The 22,645-nt window shown below is 45.0% G+C and overlaps 1 long non-coding RNA gene across 3 annotated transcripts in view; it reads left to right on the forward strand.

Moving 5' to 3' along the window:
• The window catches only part of LOC108352947 (uncharacterized), a 138,263-nt gene that overhangs the window by 34,684 nt on the left and 80,934 nt on the right, over window positions 1-22,645 (forward strand). The window contains exon 4 of one of the 3 annotated variants that reach the window (XR_015639011.1): window positions 1,116-1,240. The exons of the other annotated variants lie outside the window; for them this stretch is intronic. This is a non-coding gene — a long non-coding RNA (uncharacterized LOC108352947). Of the gene's footprint in view, window positions 1-1,115; window positions 1,241-22,645 lie in introns of those variants that run through there. 3 annotated transcript variants of the gene reach the window in all.

The raw sequence follows: 22,645 nt of genomic DNA on the forward strand, positions 1-22,645 counted from the left end.
TTTAGAGAGATTCTTTGGAACCAAACCACGAGGGAGGAGAAAACCCAGTGCTGTTTTTCTCTCCACATGCTAGACTCTGGAAAACAATAGTGTCTAAAAATTACATCCTATGTGGTGGATAGAGGCTGATGACTATTATACTTAGCTGACAGAATACAAACAGAAAGAAGGCAAGTACTACAGCTGTCTGCTGATCGAAGAGGAGCAAGCAGTTATATTTTAAGAGGGATGACCTAGATTTTTATTATGCCCTAGTCATTAGTAAAGACTTTCACGGTCCCAGTCAAGAGCCAGCTGCCCCATAACAAGAGAAGTGGGTAAGCCATGGTGACTTGGGCCAGTTATCAAGGGTGATATGTAGTGCATGAAACACATGAAATCTGTCAAGGAAATCTGGGTTGGGGATGTGGTGTTGCAGTTAGTTTCCTATGTGGAGTTTCAGTTCTAGTAAGTGCCTTTCCAGAGAGTCTATCTAGAGGCATGAGGCTTTCTGTCTCTGTCTCTGTCTCTGTCTCTCTCCCCCCCCCCCTGTTTCATCTCTTTCTGTGTCTCCTTTCTCTCTCACTCCCTTCCTCCCTCCCTCCCTTCCTCCCCGCCCCTCTCTTCATACTTGAGAGTCGAACTAAGACCCTTGCAAATACTAGGCCAGCACTCTACCTTTGAACTCATTCCATAGCCTCAAGACTTTGTATTTCTGGTGGGTACACTGACTTTCCCCCAGGTTAAGCCAGGCTGGAGGAAAGTCGCTCCTGCTGGCTGAGAAGATGCTTCACAGGTTTGTGCTGAACTGCAAGGGCCGAGTTCTACTATGATGATTAACAAAGTCTCATGATCACAGCTCTCCAGCAATGCTACTCAGAAAGACATATTGCAGAAGGATCTTAAAAGTGGAATTACCATATGGCTTCGTAACCCTCCAGACAGACAGACAGACACATATACACACTCACAAGAAATAGCCTCACAATTTCAACATTTCAGAAAACTGAATTAGCAAGTTCTTCGTGTTTTTATGTCATTATAGTCTCAGATCAATTATAGTTTAGAGTTTTCTGGTATGTTTTTGTGGTGTTTTCCCCTCAATTATAAATTTTCTCTATTTGTTTACTTTCTAGGATGGAACATGTCTCTATTTTGTTTCCATGAACTTTTCTTCCCTCAAAAGTCCTCCAGAGTTTTGGGAACTATCTTGTCTCCTATCATTTCTGATCTTCAAATCAATTAAATGTATTATAAAATGTGATTTACTTGTTACCTTTGTGATATGAGAGAAATGAATCTTAAGTATCACCAAGAAATTCTTGACTACTCTCTTGTAATATTTAATTAAGTTTCCCACACCTCTGCCAAAGCTTCATATTTATAAAAACAATGTTTCTTCACTGTGAGTGACATTTTATCTGGTGAGGGATATCTGTCTAGTCCAGAGATAATTTTAGTTGTCATTATGGCTAGTGGACATTGCCACCAACATCTACTGGGTACAACTCAGAGAGGCTGCTAGACAACTATAATGCACAGGATGACACTCACTGAGGGAAGTGATTATCCAGCTCCAATGTCAATGATACTGAGGATGAGTTATTGACAATGTATGTACAGTAATGTATAGCAATGTACACAGCCTACAATCACAGGATGGTACTGAGGGAATTAATTATCTAGTTCCAAATGTCAATGACACTGTGTGCTGAGTTACTCTTTATTTGAGTACTAGTAAACTGGTGACATCCATAGTTCCACAAGCAGATGTCTATTTTACTTCTGGAGTCTCTGTTCCCTTCTGTGGGCAGGATTATTTCCCAGCTTCCTGGTATTGTGATGGGTATCTTATAAATCAAGTTTGTCTTGCTTAAAAGGCTTATCCTCATTTGAAGAGGGTTGAGTAAGGGATATCTAACACAAGGATGTTGGAAAAAGTCATATGAAAACCTATATTTTATAAACTTCATATTTATAAATTGAATTATATTATTCATCCCAGAAGCCACATATTGCCAAATAAAAACCCAAGCATGGTATATCTCCCCTTGAGTTATTGGCCTAAAGTACCCTAAAAGCCTGCTTCTGCCCCAATGTGCTATTGCCTTGGTTGCTTACTAGAACTTGATGGTAAGACTCCATTGTTGAAGATAACACACATATTAGTCACACAGGATAAGCAGAATGAGGTTGGCTGTGAGCAGGCAGCTCCTTCCTCCTGGGTAGCTTTCTTAGTATTGGAAGGTGCTGTGCAGCCTACTGGGGATGGGGAGTCATCAATAATTTTATGCAACAGTGAATCCTGTGAACTTCAATAATGGCTGACATGGCAAGATGCCCATGCCCATGGGTGTAATTGTGGCATTAATATTATGGGCGTAACCAACAGTTTTCTGACTGGATTTAAGACTCACCCACAGAAGGTAACACTTACTTGGCACTGCAAATCTGATCAAGAACCCTTGGTTAAAGAGCTCACAGGCCCAGGGGATAACGTTAAATCATCCTGCTTAAATGTGTATCATATCAAACTGCTCTCTAATTTGTGTGTCTTCTGAAGTTAGTTCTGCTCTCAGACCTCATCAAAGAAGTTCCTCTGTGCAGTGGACAGTGGTTAACTCAGACAAGGACAACTGCTGAAAGTATAGACTGTCTGTGGAGTGCTCAGACACAGATGGGACCCCCACTCCATATAGTTTAAGTACCACCGCTGAAGAGGAGGTAGAGGAATTGTAAGATTAGGTGTTGGGGCTGATTGTAGTGAGAAAGTGTCTGGATATGACAGGACCTCTGCCTTGTGAGCTCACAGCAGCTGTGGCTGACTGAAAGATAACTGCACAGAAAGCTGCTTAACATTCTAGCCTTGGTGGTGGGGGGAGAGAGACAGACAGAGAGAGAGAGAGAGAGAGAGAGAGAGAGAGAGAGAGAGGATGGAGGGGGAGGGGGAGAGGGGGAGAGAGGGAGAGATGGAGGGAGGGGGAGAGAGGGAGAGAGGGAGAGAGGGAGAGAAGGAGAGCAGGAGAGCGGGAGAGGGAGAGAGGTTCCTGAGCCTCTGAGGAGCTACAGACAGCTGTTATCTTCTGGGAGAGGGAGAGTTAGTCCTCACCACCCCTATTCTTTATGGGCGTGGCTTCTGGTAGACTGGCCACCCTTCAGCAGATGTCCCCATATGCAAGAGTGTGTGAGGGGCACAAATTGAAGTTGGTGGGTTATTATGGGGGGAGGGAAAGAGAGGGGACACCAAATTTATGGAGGGTAAGCGTCTGGGAAGAATTAAGAGGAGGGGTTGAGGGTGAACATGACCAAAACGCACTGCATGAAATTCTGAAAGAATTAATTAAAACAATTTAAAAGCTTACTCTGGGTTAGCACAGACAATTGCCAGGCACCATCTGACTCTTCCAGGGGTAGAAACCATCCTCAGCCCAGGTGCCCGCTTTCCTACAAACAGCGCTGGCTGTTTGTGCTTCCAGGTGCTAAAGTATAGAGGAATGAGCCCCCGAGGCAATGAGAACACAGTGGAGAAAACATGACACCGCAGAAAGGCGGTTTTCCATTTGGTGAGGCAGTCTGGGCTATACCCAGCTAGCTCTGCAGCTTGGCCCACACTTCTTATTCATGTTCTCTGTGTAAAATTTCTCCCAGGTACTCACTGCTGTCTTGCGTGCAGTTTTTCTTATTTTCTGAGTTGACTTCAGTCTCCCATAAGGGCAGGTTTTCAGTGTGTTTTGTTTACTGCTGTTTTTTCAGCATTCAGAATGGTGCATGGTCCATCAGAAGGCATTTTTTTTTGCCAGTTTAAAAAAGAAAAAAAAAACCCTGAATGGGCAGTTTACAAGCACACACAGAGTTGTTTTTCTAGAGCCTCACCATACCTACTCACTCCCAGGGGAGAAGAACCCAGAGAGGAGAGGGAGCCCCGGGTAACAGCAGTCTGCCCTCCGTGGCAGATGGCAGAGACCTCAGAGGGAGGCACAGATGGGAACAGGTGGTCAGTCTTGCGCAGTCGTTATTAGGTGTCGTGTCACTCTGGGGGTGCTGTGCGCAGTGTCTAGGGGTTGTGCTGAAATGTCCTTGTATGGCCTCTTGGAGGCTATTGGACTTTTTTTGTAGCCACATCCAAACTGTGGCAAACTTGTTGGCCAGATGTCTTATTGCCAGCCCTTGGGCCACTTACATACCCTCAAACCAGAATCAGTAGCCTCATTGTATGGAGGAAACATTTGAGGGTCCACAGTCATGTTTGATATGCTGTTCCTAAATGTGTGGGTTCTGAACTCCCTGAAAACAAGAGCTCTAACAATTGAGCACATGTACTCACATCTTTATTCAAGCGTCACCCCACCAAGTGGATAGGGGCGAGTGGTGAGGACAGGGTGGGAAGAGGTGATCTGGAATTCTTTAAGTGTACAGCGACAGCCCTGCTGTAGGCCTCTACAGCTCGCAGTTGGCAGCTTTGGGGAGCAGCGTCATGTCTCCTGTCACTCAAGGCAGGTGAGCCAAAGCCACGTCTCACTGGCTGCCTCTGCAGCTGTAGCTGAGATCAGGTGGCCCCGACTGCCTCGCTTTGGCAGCTCTGGTTCTTGAAAGGCTGGTGACAGGGGCAATCATCTGTACTTGGCATAGCGAACCCAAACACACTCCGAAAGGCACAGCTGGGCCAAGCTCAGCAACTTTATTCATTAGGCAGTTAATCTCAAGGCTGTCAGCCTAGGCCACAAGGGCAGGCTCAGGCGGGAAGCCGTGTTTGCAACAATTCAATCCCATGCCACACATACTCCCGAGCCTGTGCTGTGTGTCAGAAAGCTTGAGTGGAAGCTGCTCCAGGAGCCACCATAGAGAAAATGAATGGCAGCTTAAGTTCAAAGTTGGATTCCAGACTATTCATTTGGGCAGTGGGGACAAATAGGACGAATCCTAAAGCTCGGAGAAAATTTCTCTCACCTCTTTCCTTTTTGTCTTCCTTCTGTCTCATTTTTAAAAATATCCTCCCCTGAATTCCCAGGACCTGTGAAAATACTGCCTTGGCAGGATGTTGGCCAAAGACACTTAGGGAATGGAGTTCAGTAAGGACGTAGGGATTGCTCTGGACCATGCTGCGGGCCTACAGGGACTCTGAAGTATGTTGTAAGGGGAAGACTGGAGACCCACACTGGGAACAGACTGGAAGATACTACACTGCTGGCTTTAAGACAGAGAATGGGGTCCAAATGTAGGTCCTAGGTAACCTTTAGAAACTGGGGAAGGCAAAGCAGCAGATTCTTCCCATGATCCTTCAGGAGGGGTGCAACCTGATGACAACCATGGACTCCTGACCTCCAGAGCCATATGATATCAGGGTTTCCAGACTGACTAGTTCTGTGATGATCCACTATGACAGCAAAGAGAAACGAACAGTCACATTCTTCTTTCTTCCCTTCTCTCTCCTCCTCCTCCTCCTCCCTCCCTTCCCCTCTTTCACTCCTCACCTCTCCTGCATTGCTCTCTGCATTTCCCTCCTCTTCCTTTCTTCTCTCTTCTCCCTCCTCTGTTATAAAATTACTGCCTATTCACGCTGTGAACTTCAAACAATATGAAAAAGCACAAGAGGGATTTCTTTCATGGTCCTGATTCTCAGCTTGATGCGAGCGCAGTAGATTACAGTTAGCCACCTGAGGTCACAGCTTGGCTCTGTCACTGCCTGCACAATGCTTGGCAAAATTTTGACCTTTATTTTTATTTATTTATTTTTGCCTTGGTTCATTCATCTTCAAAACAAAGGAAAGGCTGCCTACTTCATAGGACTGCTATTTTATTAGTGCCTGGAGGAGTTAGCGGTAGAAAGCATTCACTGAGTGGCAGCTGTTAGGACCATTCCAAGTCTTATTCTATTTTGTGAAAACACAGAAAGATCAACTTAGGCAAGCAATACATTGGGGCTTCTTTTTACTAAGGTAATATGATGTCATGCTTATCATTGGACATGGGAGGGAGGGATAGATAGATATAGACATAGACGTAGACATAGACATAGATATACACTCAGATTACCAGGGACATTAGTTGTTGGATGAAGGCCCAGAGTAGGAGCTAAAGGGGAGGCCCCAAGACCTGACCCCATTACTGAGGCTATGGGATGTTCACATAAAGGGACCTATCATGACTGCCCTCCAAAGGACCCCACAAGTAGCTGAAGGAGTCAGATGCAGACATGTGCACCCAACCAATGAACAGAAGCTGCTGAGCCCTGTGGTTCATTAGGGAAAAGCTGGAAGAAGCCGAGGAGGAGGGCAACCCTGTAGGTGGACCAGCAGTCTCAATTAACCTGGACTCCCGATATTTCTCAGACACTGGATCACCAACCAGGCAGCATACAGCAGCTGAGATGAGGCCTCCAACACATGTACTGCAGAGGATTCCCAGGTCTGGGTTCAGTCAGAGAAGATGCACCTAACCCTCAAGAGACTGGAGGTCCCCGGAAGTTTAGAGGTCTGATGTGGTGGGTGGGGTGGGGACATCCTTGTGGAGACTGAGGGAGTGTATGGGATGTGGAACAGTTGGGGGGTGGACTGGGAAGGAAATAAAATATGGAGTGTAAAAATAAATTAATTAATTAATTTAAAAACCTTAAAGGATTGAAGAATGAGCATTACTCCTCGGGAGCCCACTGAGGCCACAGGGACAGAGGCTGATATAGAGTGAAGTATGGGCAAGCAAGCAAAGGCAACCTGAGCTGAGAGAATATCATGAGGAAGGGAGGTAAGGAGAGAGAGAGAGAGAGAGAGAGAGAGAGAGAGAGAGAGAGAGAGAGAGAGAGAGAGAATGTGAACAAAAACAAACCAGGGTCTCAGGCTCTCAAGTAACCCAGGCTGGACTCAAATTTATCATGTAGTCTGACTTGACTTGATCTTGAACTTGACCTCATGACCCTACTGCTTATACTTCTCAAGTGCTGGTTTCGGGTATAGATTGCCATGCCTAGTTTATGTGGTGCTGGGGATGGGATCCAGGCTCTGTACAAGCTAGGTAAGCAGTCTACCAAGTGAGTCCTATCCAAGTCCACAACTGAATAATTTCTTGAACTACTGAGTAGACAGGGTGGGAAGGAACTAGACACTGAGATGCGACACTTTGGCACCTGATACTTGTGCTGGCTAGTTTTTATGTCAGTTTGATACAACCTAGAGTCCTGGGAAGCAGGAAGTTCAATTGAGAAACTTCCCCTACCAGATTGGCCTGCAGGCAAGCCTGTAGTACTTTTTCCTGATTGATAACTGATATGGAAGCATCCAGCTCACAGTGGATGGTGCCACTACTGGGCTAGTAGTCATGGGCTATAAGAAAGCAGGCTGAGCAAGCCTTGAGGAGAAAGCCAGCAAGTAGCAGTCTTCTATGGTCTCTGAATCAGCTCCTGCCTCCAAGTTCCTGCCTTGTCTGAGTTCTGGTCATGGCTTCCCTCAGTAGACTGTGACCCAATCTTATAGGTAAGCCAGATAAGTCCCTTCCTCCTAAAGCTGCTTTCAGTCATGGTGTTTTATCACAGCAATAAAAACCTTCCACTAAGACACTGTGCTAGACTCTTAGGCATCGTTCCTGACTTTCTCTTTTGTGAAATTGCCTAATATACAGCCAATACAATACTATAATGAACTTTGCCAACAGCATTCAGAGTTTCTTAGGCTTTCTTCACCATCTTTTATCTCTTAGGTACTAATGAAGCATCATATTTTTGTAAAGGGTTCCCACGTTTCCTCATCCCCAGTTTTCCTGTTCAGCACTCCTTTTAAATACTTCATACTGCCCTGTGGCTATCTGTGCATTTCCACATTGTTCTACATTTGCCTGATTATGCGTGCCTCTCTTCTACTAAATTGTGGAGGACTTGAGGGTAAAGCCAGGATCTTACTGATTGTGGTATTTTCACTGTCTACTCTATTGACCTTCTGACATACATAGGGAATGCCATTTTGAATGAGCTTGGAACAAGTAGGTGTTAATGACCAGAGTCAGAAACATAGGTTGGAGCTCTGGTCAGGGGTCAGAGATAGAGAGACAGAGTGTGGCTATCCTGCAAAGGTGCTAGAAAAGGATCTGCCAGGAGTCCTGACTATGAAGGGGCTTAAGATCTAGGGATTGGGGGACAGTACCAGCGAAGTCACCCAAGAAGAGATTTTCAAGAGAGGTGGTTAGGCACCTAGGCTGGTTACATAGCAAGGAAGCTATTGGGACTTGAAAAGGAGGAAGATGGATTGATGGCTTCTCTTGGTTGTTATCTTGACTACATCTGGAATTAACTAAAACCCAAGTGGCTGGGTACACCTGTGAGGGACTTATTTTCCCCCCTTAAATCACTTGAAGTGGGAAGATTCACTTTTAATCTATATCTTTTGAGGTTCAAAGGTCTACCTTTAATCTGGGCCACACCTTCTGCTGGCAGCCTATAGAAAGACAGGGAATAAGGAAGTTTTCACCCTCTGTCTGCTTGCCCTTGCTGTCACTGGCATACCCATCGCTTCAGTGGCATTAGAGCCTACTGAAGACCATATATGGAGACATCCAGCCTTGTGGACTGAACAACTATTGGATTCTGGAACTTTCTGTCAGTAGACAGCCGTTGTTGGGCTAACTTGATCACAGCCTTTAAGTCATTCTAATAAATCTCATTTGTATTCATTCCATAAGTTCTGTGCCTCTATCCTGACTAATATAATGAGCTATGAAATCTAATGCTGCATGGAAGTCAGGTAGATGAGGATTATCTCGTCTCACATTATGAAAACAATGCTGGAAGCATCCTTCTGGGGATGGGAGTGGTGGTGATTTCAGAGATGTCCATCAGTCCATCCAGGCAGGAAAGGTGTGGCGGAGCACAGATGTTCACATCCTATGGACTGGAAGCAGAGAGAAAATATGCCTGCATTAATAGATTTTCTCCTTTTGTGTCATCCAGGCTCCCAAGTATGGCCACATTCAGGACGAGCCCTCCTCACTTGGTTAATCCTCTCCTGCAAGTGCCCTCATACACTAGTGTGCTTTACTGATTCCTTAGGCACGGTTCACTGCAATCAGGTCGGTGGTCAAGATTAACCATCCCACAGAGGAGTGAAGAAATTCTTTCTATGGTGTTTGGGACCTGAATTTTCTGAGGGGAGGCAGTCAGGGGCTAGGGGACAAATGAGGGCGGGGAAGGTGAGACTTTGAAAGCATCTGAGACCCAAGGTGCCTGGAGAGGAAAGACAAGGAGGATGAATAAAATAGCATCTGAGCAAATAGGGAGATGTCACTTGACTGAGGCTGAGTGGGAGGGGCTGGCAGAGGTTGGGAAGTGGAAGCCATAATCAAGAGAGGGGGTGGAAGCTCCGGGGAGGGCAAGGGGGGCAGCCTTTGTGAGAAAGAGTGCTTCCTCACCAGGTGTGCTCTGCCAATCTCCTGGGCACTTCCCTAGGGAGGGAGGAACCAGACACAAGGTTGACAAGCAGGAAGCAAGCAGAGCCAAGCGGAGGCAGCCACAGCACTGGGAGTGGATTTGGTACAGGCTGGTGGTATGAGCCACCCTGGGGACTTTAAGATGGTACAGGGTACTCAAGTGGCCTCTGACTAGTGAATAGTCTCTGGTAAGGACCTGCTTTTCTAGTCTTGTTGGTCAGGAGCTGGAGAAAGGAAGTGGCAGGAGGAGGAGAGGCAAGGTTTGAAGATAGCTTAGCTGTAGCCAGAAAAAGCATTGCAGTAAAAGTAGAGAGGGAGTCTTCCCTCCTCTCCTCCCCTCCCCTCCTTTATTTCTCCCTTTCCTTTTCTCTCTCTCCTCCCTCCCCTGACTCTATTTACTCTGCCTTGTCTTATCTGTGCTCATTGAGTATTTTGGGGACAACCTCATCTGCCTATAGCCCTACATAGAATACTCTTGTCCAGGTTGCAGAGTCCAGTGTGTGAAACCATCGCAATCTTGCTAAGAGCTTAACAGAGTTCCCACGAACCCGAGCATGCCACAGCGTCACAGAGCAGCATCTAGTTATACTAAATGCTGTCTTGTTCCCCCTGATTAGTTTTGGGGGAGAATGAGTGCCTAAAAGGAAGTGTCTCTGGGCCCACTTTTCTCAAAGAGCCTCATGCAAATCCTCAGACGCATTGAAAGTCCTCTAAAAGCAGCTTCCAGGACACTCCATCTGTGAGCCCTCACCCGGGCATGAGTCTGGAGGATTCTGAGCTCGTGATTCTATCTGGGTGGCTTATGCTTCACAGTGAACTGGCTGGAAGCACGGTCCTGGAAAAGCACATCTCTAGGGTTGTCAGCTTGAGAGGAGGAGTAAAGCGCCGGTCTTAGCAATGGGAAGGCAACGGTCCCTCGCCCAATGTGGATAACCTCCAGGCAGGCACAGCTGATTCCTTTTTGGGGATTCATTAGTGGGGCATGTGCTGGGTCTTTGAGAAGCCTACAGATATCTGCCTTCAAGATGCAAGCCCGGTCAGCAGATGGACCAGTATGAGTTGGCAAAACATACACTGGCATTTTCCCGGTGGAGGAGTTAGGTCATTGACTTTTGGTTGTGAATGCTGTCCACAGCCATATCATCAGGGATGACAAATGTGCGTGCGTGTGTGCCAAGAGGCGGTCAGGCAGAAGCTCTATGACATTCTCACTGCGCCAGTGCACGCTGATTCTCTCGTTCTCTCCCATTATGCCTTTTATTTTTATATCTTTTCCTTTTGTGCTCTTCAGTTGCTTCTGGGCTGGGCTAAGTCATAAGTCTTAGAGCCACGGCTGTAGTTGGGAAGCTCTTGCTCTTTAAAAGGCACAGGGAAAAAAGCACATCGGCTCAGTGGGTTGACAGTAGATATTCCCAGGGTTCCAGATTCCAGAATCTTTGCAGGGCCCTTCTTTCTTCTCCCAACATCTTGCTCCCACCCCATTTTAGTATATACTCCAATGATCCTTCACCTCATGCCCAGACATGCAAGGGTTTGAAAACATGCCTACCTGGGACTTTGCCTATCCTTTTCTACTGATTCATTGCATTTCATGGATGGGGCATGAATTATCTGAGCAACCCAATAAAAGCAGAAGCCTCTGTTGTCTGTACACGGCCACCCATGTTACTGTGGAGAAGATAGGTGTCCAAAGGACGCATGCCCAGAGCCCCTACTCCCATAGAGCTGGGCACCCACGACCTTGCTTGGCAGGAGCTTGGAGAATGGGCTTCCTATTTTACCACAGGAGCCTGTCTTTCCTTCAGCCCCAGCCTGATCTATTCGTCACTTTGGATTATTTTTCTTGTACCTGGCACTTAGCGGCAGCCCCATCAATTGCAAGGATTCCTAGGGAGTACTGTTGTGGCGTGGAGCGCAAATACCATTTCCTCTCAGTTCCCGCGTTCACGGGGCCTGCCCGAATGCATTTGTATTGTCTCCAAACCTGGCACTTTAAAACAAATGAAAAGGGCCCGGAATGACAAACACGGCGCATATAGAGGGAGGGCCATTTGCAGGGAAATGGTTGCAAGGAGAATCGGTACTTTATGAATATTCACTGAAGTGTAAACCTGCACATTGCTCATACGCTTTTCTGCATTCTAATTTGCCCATGAATGCAAATGAGTCCTGTTTAAAATAGAGAGGGGGAGAGCGGGCTCTTTGCAGAACACCTAATTGAAAGATGTTTGTACATCGTGTTTGATATTTAGTAAACAGAGAGACAAATCTGATCATTTTCTAAATGAGACCTCAGAAACAATAAAAAATAATGATCACAAAAACCTGGAGAGTTGGGAATGTGCAGAACTAAATGCTTCCTAAAAAGAGGGACATAATTACTCTGTCTCAGGGTGCAATTAGTGTCCTAATTATACTAAGGTGTATTTTGCTTATCTCCTCACTAAACCCTTTTTTGAGATTTAGTTGACTCTAGGAGCCATAAGACAGAGGGGATGGGCCCTGTAGGCAATGGATGGTCCTGGGGGGCAGAAGGGTAGAGAGATGACGATTTGGGAAGTGCCTTCATCTTTCTTTTAGACTGACAGATGGTTTCAGTCTGGGTTGGACTGCTTGCTGCTGCTTTCAATGCAGGAGTGTTACCTTTTTGGATTCATGAAAGCTACTCATTCAAAGATAAAAAGGCAGGCCAGTGTGGGAATCAATAAAATCTCTACTTTCAGCTGGAGTGTCTAATAGTAATTCTTCTCGTGTCACTGCCTGGTTAAACAGTCATACTCCTACTAAAAGCCGTAGAAGACATAATAGATTCATGTGGCTTTGCTCTATTGTGTTGCATGTGGCCTGGAAAAGGGGCAAGGGGGTTCTTTTTTAAAGACAAACAAGACATTGAGGCACCAAGTATGAAAAGGGGGAAGGGGGTTCTTTTTTAAAGACAAACAAGACATTGAGGCACCAAGTATGAAAAGGGGGAAGGGGGTTCTTTTTTAAAGACAAACAAGACATTGAGGCACCAAGTATTCAAGTGCATTCCCCCATTGTGGATCATCTCATTAGAGCAGGAAGACTTTCCTCTGGTGGAGCGTTACTAGACATCTGACACAGCAATTGCAAATTCTTCCTTTGGAGACATTTTATGCTGATCTTTAGTCATCCTGCTCTCTCTCTCTCTCTCTCTCTCTCTCTCTCTCTCTCTCTCTCTCATTAGTGGAAGAATCATGAAAACGAGTGCTTTTTTTATTTCAAAATGAACCAACCATGAACATTGAGATCTGTTCCTGAGATGTGAGCAGTGAACACCACACATTTCAAGGCAAAATGGCACCCCAAAAGAGTCGCAGGTAGCCACTTTAATGTCTCGTAAGCAAACGGATATGGCAGGTGAGTGGTGGTGTGGTCAGGCAAGTTGCCCTCACTGTCAGCACACACCAGGGATTGTATATCGTCTCATGGCCAGGGTCAATGAACTCCAGAGAGGCTGTGTGCTTTTTCTTTCAATCTTCCCTCCAACAGTCTTATAGGGAACGAAGCAAAACTGAATGCTTGCGGTCACACAGGAACACCCGCTTGCACGCACACATGCACGAGCGTTGAGTGGCAGAACATTAACTAGAATCAGCTAGATTGCCACCTACATATCACATTCTAGGGATTTTGAGTGAATGAAAGCCATAGCTTGCTAGTTTCCCATCGGGCATGAGAAGAAAGCACTAGAACAAGCCACACACTTCGTTGACCATGGCGAGCAGACTGTTTGATCAGGAATGTCCTTTGTCAAGTCTTCTGCTGACCTCTCCTCTCCCACGTTCCTACAAGCCAAGGCCGCTTTCCGCCCTTTGCTCCCTTGGAAGATTTGTCTGCTGCTGACAGGTTGATTCAGAGCCCTAGCTGGCATATCGGGAGGGATTACTGCAGACAGAAAAATATCGAGCATTTTCCTCCTGGCTGACCCCTCACTCTCCTCCCCAGGAAAACCTCAGCAGATGTAGACACGATTTTAATAGCTACATAAAGAGAAGTGCATGACAATCTCATTAGGGGAGTCATAATGGCCTGCCGGAGGATCTCAGAGAGGACAATATATCAACGTCTAGTTTGTTACGCATATCCCTAACGATGGCTGTTTGCCCCTCCTCATAATCACCCATTCATCACCCAATTGCCCGGCTTCCAATAACACTTCACCCTCACTGGCCGGGGCCTCCCTTTGAGGCCGTCTACAATTGTTGACACCACTCTTTAAGTGTGGCTAAATCAGGACCGGTAAGTGACAATCATAAAAAAGCAGTTAGCGGGCCACCCCATTGCTTGCTGTGATATGGCACATTAGAACTCTTTTCTTTCCCAGTGGTCCCAGGCCACACTTCATCCAAAACGTAACATCTGCAGGAGGTCAAGGCAGTGAGGCCCATGGGTAGGGGGAAGGACTTCCAGCCATCTGCCAAGGAAAAAAGAGGACTAAATATTCTGCAGACCTTCCTTCTTCAAGTTATTTATAGTGGCCAAGGGTAAAAGAGTCGTTATTAAGGGGACTGGCCCATTGTCTTCTTTCTGCATTTCTGAGGACGGTGGACATAATTAAACTCAAAGCTGAGTTCATTTTCCCCTTAGAGGTTTAAATGGCCTGAAGTCATTTCCCACTCTTTCCTTCCCACTTGTATTAGTTTTCCTGAGTTGTTGAAAAATTCAACATTCCTATAAACTACAGTGCTTCGTAAAGGTCACACGCCAGTTAATCTGAACCCGGGGTCTGGAGCTCAGCGCGTGGTAGCTGTGGCAGTAGGCTGTCCAGCCGGGTGATGTGGGGCCAGCCCGTGGAGCCTGGAGAGCTGCACGAGGCAGGATACAGAGCTCTTTAAATATTGCCCAGCATTTCCTGGATCAGCATGATATTTAAAGATTTTTGTTCCACCTGTCTACGAAATATAGAGTCCAGCCGAGAGGCAAGAAAATGAATATGGATTTCTTGCCCTTTCGGTGTATCCACTCCAGAAAATAGCCATTTCTTTCTTTCTTTCTTCTTCTTTTTTTGCCGAGCTGGGAACTGCAGGCTTCAGGCAGCCACGATTACAATCATGCATCATGAATGAAATGTGCCATTTGGAGAAAATCAGCCACTCATTCCATTTCAAAACCCCACACAAATCAATAGTGCTAGCAGAGGTTCGGGGCCGAGCTGGGTGTTGTATTTAAACTAAAGCATTTTCTCCACATGAGTCTGGTACTCAGAGCAGCAGCCAGGGGTGGCCTCTGTGCCTAGGGCTCCAGCCAGAGGATCATCAGCCTCCAGAAGCTGGGTGAGTCCTGGTACGTGATGAGCAAGAGAGACTTTGTGCTGATGGCTCCAACACCGAGCTTGATCGCGGACCATGCCTCCTTGCTTGAGTTCTGCTTGCACTGGATTTTTACTAAGCCATGCATGCAAACGATTTATATGGAGTGCCTGGAGATGGGAGAGCATCCACTGTAGATGCAAACCCTTCCTTCCTGTAGCTTTTAGATGTCACAAGGGAACTAATGATGTTGCTGGACAATTATCATACAGTATAAACATGTACAGCATTTTGGGGATAGTTATACTTTTACTGTCCATTTTCTTATGGGAGAAATGGGGAAGTTTAAATAACTTAAGCCTTCAAGGGAATTCTCTCCCATTCTGGGATACTAAGCAGTCAGTTGGATAGGAAGACAAGCAAACATTTCTGCCTCACCTTGTTCTCAGTGCTTGGTTCCCTTGTCCCCCAAAACATCAACTTAGCTACAGACAAAAGGATCACGTGAAATCACAGCTGAGGTGCCAGATAATGGTTATGGGTTTGAAAATGTTTTGGCAGTTTGGAGTTCCTTGGGAGTTCAGAGGAGGGAGAGATGATTCAGAGCCTAGTCATTGCCAGATACACTTTCCTCTGCACTGTCTTAACCATTCCCCTGGCTCCCATTACTCACATATGGACAAGACTCCTAAATCCATGTCTTCAGACTAGATATTTCCCATGAGCCTCTCTCTTGGCCAATTCCTACTCCCCTTACATCTAAGCAAATGCAAGTAGCATTTGCTCCGAGAGGTTTCGGTCTTCGTGCCAAGTCAGATCTCTTGTCAGATTCTCTGTGTATCCTGCTCTCTATATTCACACTCATCCCAACCATTCTAGCAAATGCCTGTTTAATCAATCTCTCCCTTAAGGCTGCAACGTCCTCAAGGGAGAGACCATGTCTACTGAACTCACTGTTCTTTCTCTAGGTCCATCACAATGCTGGAACTTGTATCCATGTCAGCATGTTCTTTCTTCTATTAATGAACAACTATCTAATTCTTCTAGCAAATACAGATATCTTCCGTTAACACTTCCTGACCATTTCACCCGGAAATGTTGGGTTAATCCCAGAGTACAATTGAAACTATAAGCATGCCAACATAGTAACAGATTATGGGATCTCAGGGAGACTCTCTTGAGAATCAGAGGTTAAGACAAGGCCTACATGTCAAAATGTTATTCGAAGATACCACACCAGTGAAAGAAGAAAGGAACCAGGAAAGGAAGGGGGGCCAACTCCAGGTTATGTGCTAAATTGTGGTACAGAATAATACAGAACATTCCCACAGCAACAAACCAACCAACTAACCAACCAACCAACTAACCAACCAACCAACCAACAAATCAACCAGTGCATAGCCAATTGCTCATCTAGTACACTTCTCAGCCATACAGAATATTTCTGGATAGAGGTTGGAAATATCATGCTACAGAATAGTTCTCAGAAGAAAAGGGGCAGGAATTTACTCTCTTCCCTGGTAGATGGTATCTACTGTCATAGATAAAAATTAAATAGCACGGGAAGAGGACTTTCTTACAGTATTATCTTGTGTGTGTGTGTGTGTGTGTGTGTGTGTGTGTGTGTGTCTAGCCAGCGAATCCCTAGTACTCCTGCCTCCCCATCTCTGCTTGCCTGTCTAGCTCTAGGATTGCAGGTGTGCTGCTCAGCTGGGACTTGTGATGTGAGTTCTGGGGACCATATTCAGATTCGTAAGCCTGCAGAACAGGTACTTTCCAGCTGGGCCATCTTCTCAGCCCCTGTTTGATTTTAAAAGCCCTGCAGGAAGCCCATGGCTATGCGGTGGCAGCATCCAAATTGCTCAGTTGCTCTAAGTGAAAGCAGAGGTGACTATTGTCTTTAAAAAAACAAGACCTGCTTCCACATTGGTCCTTGACTAGAATCTAGGAGCTTAAATTTCAGAAGAGTTTTCAACATTCCCTGGTAAGAATGGCTCACTCTTTCTAACTGTGTGTGTGTGTGTGTGTGTGTGTGTGTGTGTGTGTGTGTGTGTATGGGTGAGCAGTGTGATTTATATTGGACCCTTGATTCTCTTCTATGGGGTCTAGAGTTTTGATATGTGCTTTCAGGGAGGTACCTATCTGGCTAGTCCCCAGGAAAACCCTCTAGGACATCAAATCTCTAATGAACTTCCCTGGTAGATGACAATGTTTTATATGCACAGGCACAACCTGCTACTTACTAGAGGAGCTAAGAGAGTCCTTATGGAAACTTGTGCCTGGTTTCCAATGGATTTAGATCCATGTACTCTTTTCTTTTGATGGGTTTTCTTTGTATTTTGTTGCTACAACAACTTACAGTTGTGAGTACAACCGTATGCTATAAGTTCTGTAATCAATCATAGGACCTGGGGGACCCCTGGCACAGGGTGTATGTCTGACTTCAGGTGGAAGCATTGAACTGGCCCCAGGAAGTGGTTCAGCAAGGTAGTGACTGAGGTGAAACAAGAGATGAGGCCAAGGAGCTACAGAGATCTGTCAGATACATGGAGCAAAAAGATTCCAGATGGGCTTTGGCTGCTGCCAGCTGTGCAAACTGCTGAGCGAGTTAATGTCTCTATGGCTCAGTTTTACCCTGGATAAAGTGGTGAATATGCTGTGTTGCAGTGTTGCAATGAATAGCATCATGTATGATTTTCCTCCAACTGTTTATTTGGGGGATATAAGGCTGCCTCCTTCTCCTCATCCTCTCCCTCTTCTTCCTCATGCTCTCCCTCCCCCTCCTTTCCCTCCTCCTCTTCCTCCTCCTTTTCTTTCTCCTCCTCCTTCTTTTGCAAGTTTTAAAAATTGACACATAATTACATCATATTCCCCTCTAACCCCCTCCCACAACTTCATCCTGCTCCCATCCAAATTGATGGCCTCTTTAAGTTTAATTGTAACTGCTACATATGTGTGTAAATATATAAATATAACCTGCCAAGACTCAGTGTTAGCTGTATGGATATTATTCGAGGAATGTCCACTTGCTATTAATTAACCAGTTAGGGGGCTCACTCCTGGGAAGACCAATTATCCTTCTCAGTAGTCGTTAGGTATTTGTGGTTCTTTGCTTAGGGCTGGGGCCCCATGCCATTTTCCTCTTCTGTGTTAGCATGTCTATTAGTGCTGTCCATGTTCAGGTCTTCTAAGGTTACTGCTGACCTTTTGTGGTTTCATGGCTGTAGCTTCCCTGCCATTTTTAGAAGACACAATTTTGCAGCAGACCTCCTGGTCCTTTGGCTCTTACAATCTTTCTATTCCCTCTTCTGCCATGCTCTCTGAGTCTTAGATATAGGAATTTTATTGTGGATGTCTCAGTTAGGGCTGGCTACCCTACAGTCAGTTGTTCTCTGCATTTGGACCAGTTATTGCTTTCTATGATGATCTTCATCTGTTCAAAGAGAAGCTTTGATAAAGGGTGAGAGTGACACATATGTATGGCTCTAAGGGTAACTATGTAGAATATAATAGCAATTAGTTAAGGATTATATTGCTTCAGAAAAGTGGCAGTAGTAGGTTCTCCTCTAAGATTTATGACATGACTAGTCCTGTGTGGTTGGTTAGGTTTACAGAATATGCACAATTTCCCTCCTGCTGAGTGTGCCTTAAGTCAAATTAGACATCTGTTTGTTACCACCAAGACATGAGTTCTACTGATGTACCTATAGGGATATCTTGCAATGCTCACCCTTGCTGTTCATAGACATTGCAGTTGGGTAGGACCTCCTTTGGCAGCTTGTATTGCACATTGAATCCTGAGTTCTAGGTCTATAGTACATGGTGTCTTCAGCCATCGGGACTTACCTTTGGCTTCTGAGGGGCAACCAAGGGCAATAGCAATAGCACATTTTGTTTTGGGAAGTGGGACACTGGTGAAAGGTTTCTCTCCCCAACCCCCTTCAAGGCTGTAGTGGTTTGAAAGAGTAACAGGAGGGTTGTAAAGAATGGAGCTGCTGCTCTGAGTAATGATGGCCATGGTATATGAGGAGAGAGATGTTTCAATTTCTCCATACACAGCTGTGAGTTGTCATGTGGGTGCTGGGAATTTAACCCAGGTCCTTTGGAAGTGCTCTTAATCTCTGAGCTATCTTTCATTCCAGCCCCCAATGTCTCCATCATTGGAAGCCCATGTCCAGTAAGATGTTAGCTGCTTTTAGAACATACTATGGAGGTAGGACTTGCTGAGTATAGACGTATTCTCAAAGGGTTTCTCTTGGAGTGTATCAGGTTATAACTGCTCAGATCTACTCCTAGATGATAGCTGTTAGCTGTTGTGTGGATTTTCCTGGAGAATCTTTTTATTTGCCCCAAATAAAAAGTTAATATAGTTTAATAAAGACTCAAACCAAAACCAAGCCCCTCCCAACAACAACAACAACAAAAAAGATTCTATTCAAGTTCAGTTTACTGAACCAATGAGTTTACTGAGGCTACTTCCAGAAGCGTGGTATAGGATGTCTGATGGGATCCTGGGTGATTTTGGGGTAATTGCATCACTGTGAAACCAATGCCAGCATAGGTGGTGGTGAGTCTTCAAAGCTGTGTCACTGGAGTCTCTTTTATGACTTGGAGCATTAGAACATTAGATTCATTCTCCCATTTACTATTTATAGAACCTCAGGGAAGGCCCTTGTGAATCTTGCAGGTGTCAGGAGTCTTGGGAATTCTGCAAACTTGTGGTTTTCATGAGCCTCACAATCTCTTTTCTTCCTTTAAGGAGGAAAAGGAGAGCTTGCTTCAATCTGGAGGAACCAGCCGTATAATATTGACTGTCCAAGGCTTGACAAGCCCAAGATCACACTGAAAGTATTTTTAAATTATGTGCATGTGTGTGTGTGTGTGTGTGTGTCTGTGTGTGTCTGTGTGTGTACATGTATTTCATAGCACATACATGGAGTCAGAGGTCAATTTTTAGAAATCCGTTCTTGCTTTCTATCTTGTTGAGGCAGGGTATCTCTTGTTTCTTCGGCAATGTATATCCCAAGCTATGAGCCTCAATCAATTCTCCTGTTGGTGTGCTGGGACTGCAGATGTGTGTCACTACATCCAATATTTTACATGGGTTCTGGGCATTGGGTCTTCAGAATTGCATGGTGAGTATTTTTACCTGCCAAACTGCCTCCCCATTTTCCATTTGGAACACTCTTATTAGACTCTCATTTTGTTCAACAATGAATATTAGAATCATTTGCCTATCAACATCAGACTTTGACTAATGGAAGCAAGAGCCCATTAATGGAAGGTTTCAGAATGGCTCATGAGGCTTAGTGAACAACTAATTCCCTGTAGGGCAGAAGCAGGACAGGCCTCAGCATCTCAGTTCTGTGTGCTTCTAGGATATGGCTACCAGATATCAGCTCTAAGTAGTTGGCTCTCTTGCCCTTCAAAGCTTAAGGTCCTTGGAAAAGAAGTGTGACTGCTAACTCAATAGGAAGAAACCAGAAGAGACAGCGTTCTCCAGAGGAAGAATTCCATGAGCTGAAGCATGTAGGACATTGACTCAGATCTGCTCTTCTAAAAGGACCCCTGTCTTATAGAAATTAAGCATAGTTCTATGGGTCTTTCTCAGATTTTATTATTTTTTGAGGAATTTTCATATCTTTGATTCCTTTTTGGCTTTCAAATGTATCTAAAGACAAGCGGATCTCTTCTTGTCACCTTGATGGAATCCAAATGACTTCATCAACCATATTCATGCCTCCCTAGACCTTTAAAGATGCTCTGCTGTCTGCTTGAAGTGATTTTTACCAGTCTACAAATACTTACTCACCTTCAAGCTCAAATGTCACTCCTATGAATTCCATCCTTCCTGAAGTCACACAATTAGTGGCAGAAAGCTCATATACACCTTCAAGTCCCCCAGCTGCCAGCAGGTCATTATAATAAGTGGCTACTAATTAGGGCTGTAGAGTCAAATAACCCCAGGTTTGAGGAGCAGCTCTTCATTTATGCTCGAAACTAACCTTGGAGTATGACTTCCAGTCTTGGAGACTTGAGCTTCTCTTCTTTAAAGGTGATTTTAATGCAACTGGCTTCACATGAAAATTAAATAGTACATGGAAAAAGGTTTGTACAATGCGTGCCTGGCTCACGGTGAGTATTCAACAAATGTTGGCTATTATCATTGTACTGTATTTCTGTCCTGGGAAGATTATGTAAATGAATTAAAGTGCAGAGAGTTTGGAAATTCCCTGGGGCAAGTAGAGCAACTATAACATGCAAAATCTTGGAAAGCCTCTGGGGAGAGCCAGCATTGAAAGTCTGCAACTATGAAAGTTGTAAACAGATCTGAAAATACTAATTAGGCAAGGGTATAACTCACTATCCTAAATAATGAAATATATTCAGTGGTTGTTCATGGTTCAAAATAATAAATTCTAAATTAGTCACTCAGAGCATTATTAATAACTAAACCCAGGCTGCAAACAAATGGAAGTTGTACTTTTGATGCTCACGAATTTAGTAACAAGAGAAAATACCAAGATCAGACCCCTTTGAGATTAACTTGGATCAGTGAGATTGTCTGGTTTAGTGTGGAGATCATAGTTTAGACCGAGAACATCTTAGCCTGTGTCCTGACTCTGTTGGTTGCTGGTGATGTGATCTTGGGGTCAGCACAGGCTGTAGGAGCATTCCTTCACTTCCGTAGTGAGAACATATTCTCTCAACAGGCTGTTAATTCTGGGGCAAGAGAGTGTATAAGAAACAAGCTGAAATCGTGCAAAAATGCTTTTTTTAAACTCTAAAGTACAGTTTGATTCAGGAGTAGACCTAGGAAGACAAAGCATTTATTCATTTTTCTCCTTTTATTTCTAATATTCACTGATGAGCACCTATTAGTCTAACATGGCACACATTTCAATGCGGGGTAAAATAGGCTCCAGAAAATGTGACACCTGTGTTCAAGAAACTAGTGGTCTAGTTGAAAGGGCAGTGTCCAAAACAATGCATAAGCAAGTGCCTCTTTTACCTGGTTGCTTCATTGAAATCCAGGGAAACACAGTGGAAGAGAATGATTAGAGGTCACTCAAGGCAAGCCATCCTGTGTGAGATCACATGTTGTGGTTTGCCTTGGAGTTCTCTCTGAATTTGTAAAATAAAGGCAAGAGCTCAAGATTTGGGCAGAGGGAGGAGTCGGGCGCAAGAGGGGAGGAGTCAGGAGAGGGGAGGAGTCAGGAGAGGGGAGGAGTCAGGAGTGGGAGGAGTCAGGGGAGAAGAAAGGAAAGAAGTGAGGAGAGAGTTGTGGGAGAAGGAGAAGCTGGAGACCTGGCAAATAAAAGGTGCAAGGAATGAGGGATTTGGGAGCTAGGAATAGGACAGTGTAGGGTGGATCTGCCCAATCTAGACGCTAGATTGTTTTCATATTAATTGAGTTGCGTTTTCTTTGTACTGGCGGATTCGGGTTGGAGAGGAAACTGCAACAAACTGCAACAATCACAGATAACATCCTGTCTTGCCATAGGGTAAGGATGGGAGAGAAGGAGACCAGTGTAAACATCTGGAGCACAAAAGGAGTAAGAAAATTGAAAAAAGAAACCAATAATGATGTGCTTGACAATAGCCAGTCAATGATCCCTTTAGGACACATTAACACTGGATATAGTATGAGTGAAGCAGTGTCCACGGGGCCATGAGGGCCACAGGATAAGGTGTGCTACCCCTATCCTAGAAGTTCTAGCAGTGGTTTGGGGGAGCAGGGAGAGGTGCGAGACAGTACTGGCAAAGCCCTTGCCTTGTGAGTGAATCGCCACCTGCTATTGAACTGAACTGTGGGGTTAAGTCATTTGGCAAAGTCTGAAGGCCACTTGAAGGTCCAGTCTGCAGAGGAAGTCTGTACCTTTAAATCCACAGCTCAAGAAAACATGTCAGTTTGCCAAGTTTCTGCTAAGCCATCCTGAAAAAAAAATATTCAACAGCTTTTACCAGCCAGAGGCTCCAATATC

Source organism: Rattus norvegicus, chromosome 15, assembly GCF_021556685.1.
Source record: "Rattus norvegicus strain SHRSP/BbbUtx chromosome 15, alternate assembly SHRSP_T2T, whole genome shotgun sequence".
Classification (NCBI taxonomy): Eukaryota; Metazoa; Chordata; class Mammalia; order Rodentia; family Muridae; genus Rattus; species Rattus norvegicus.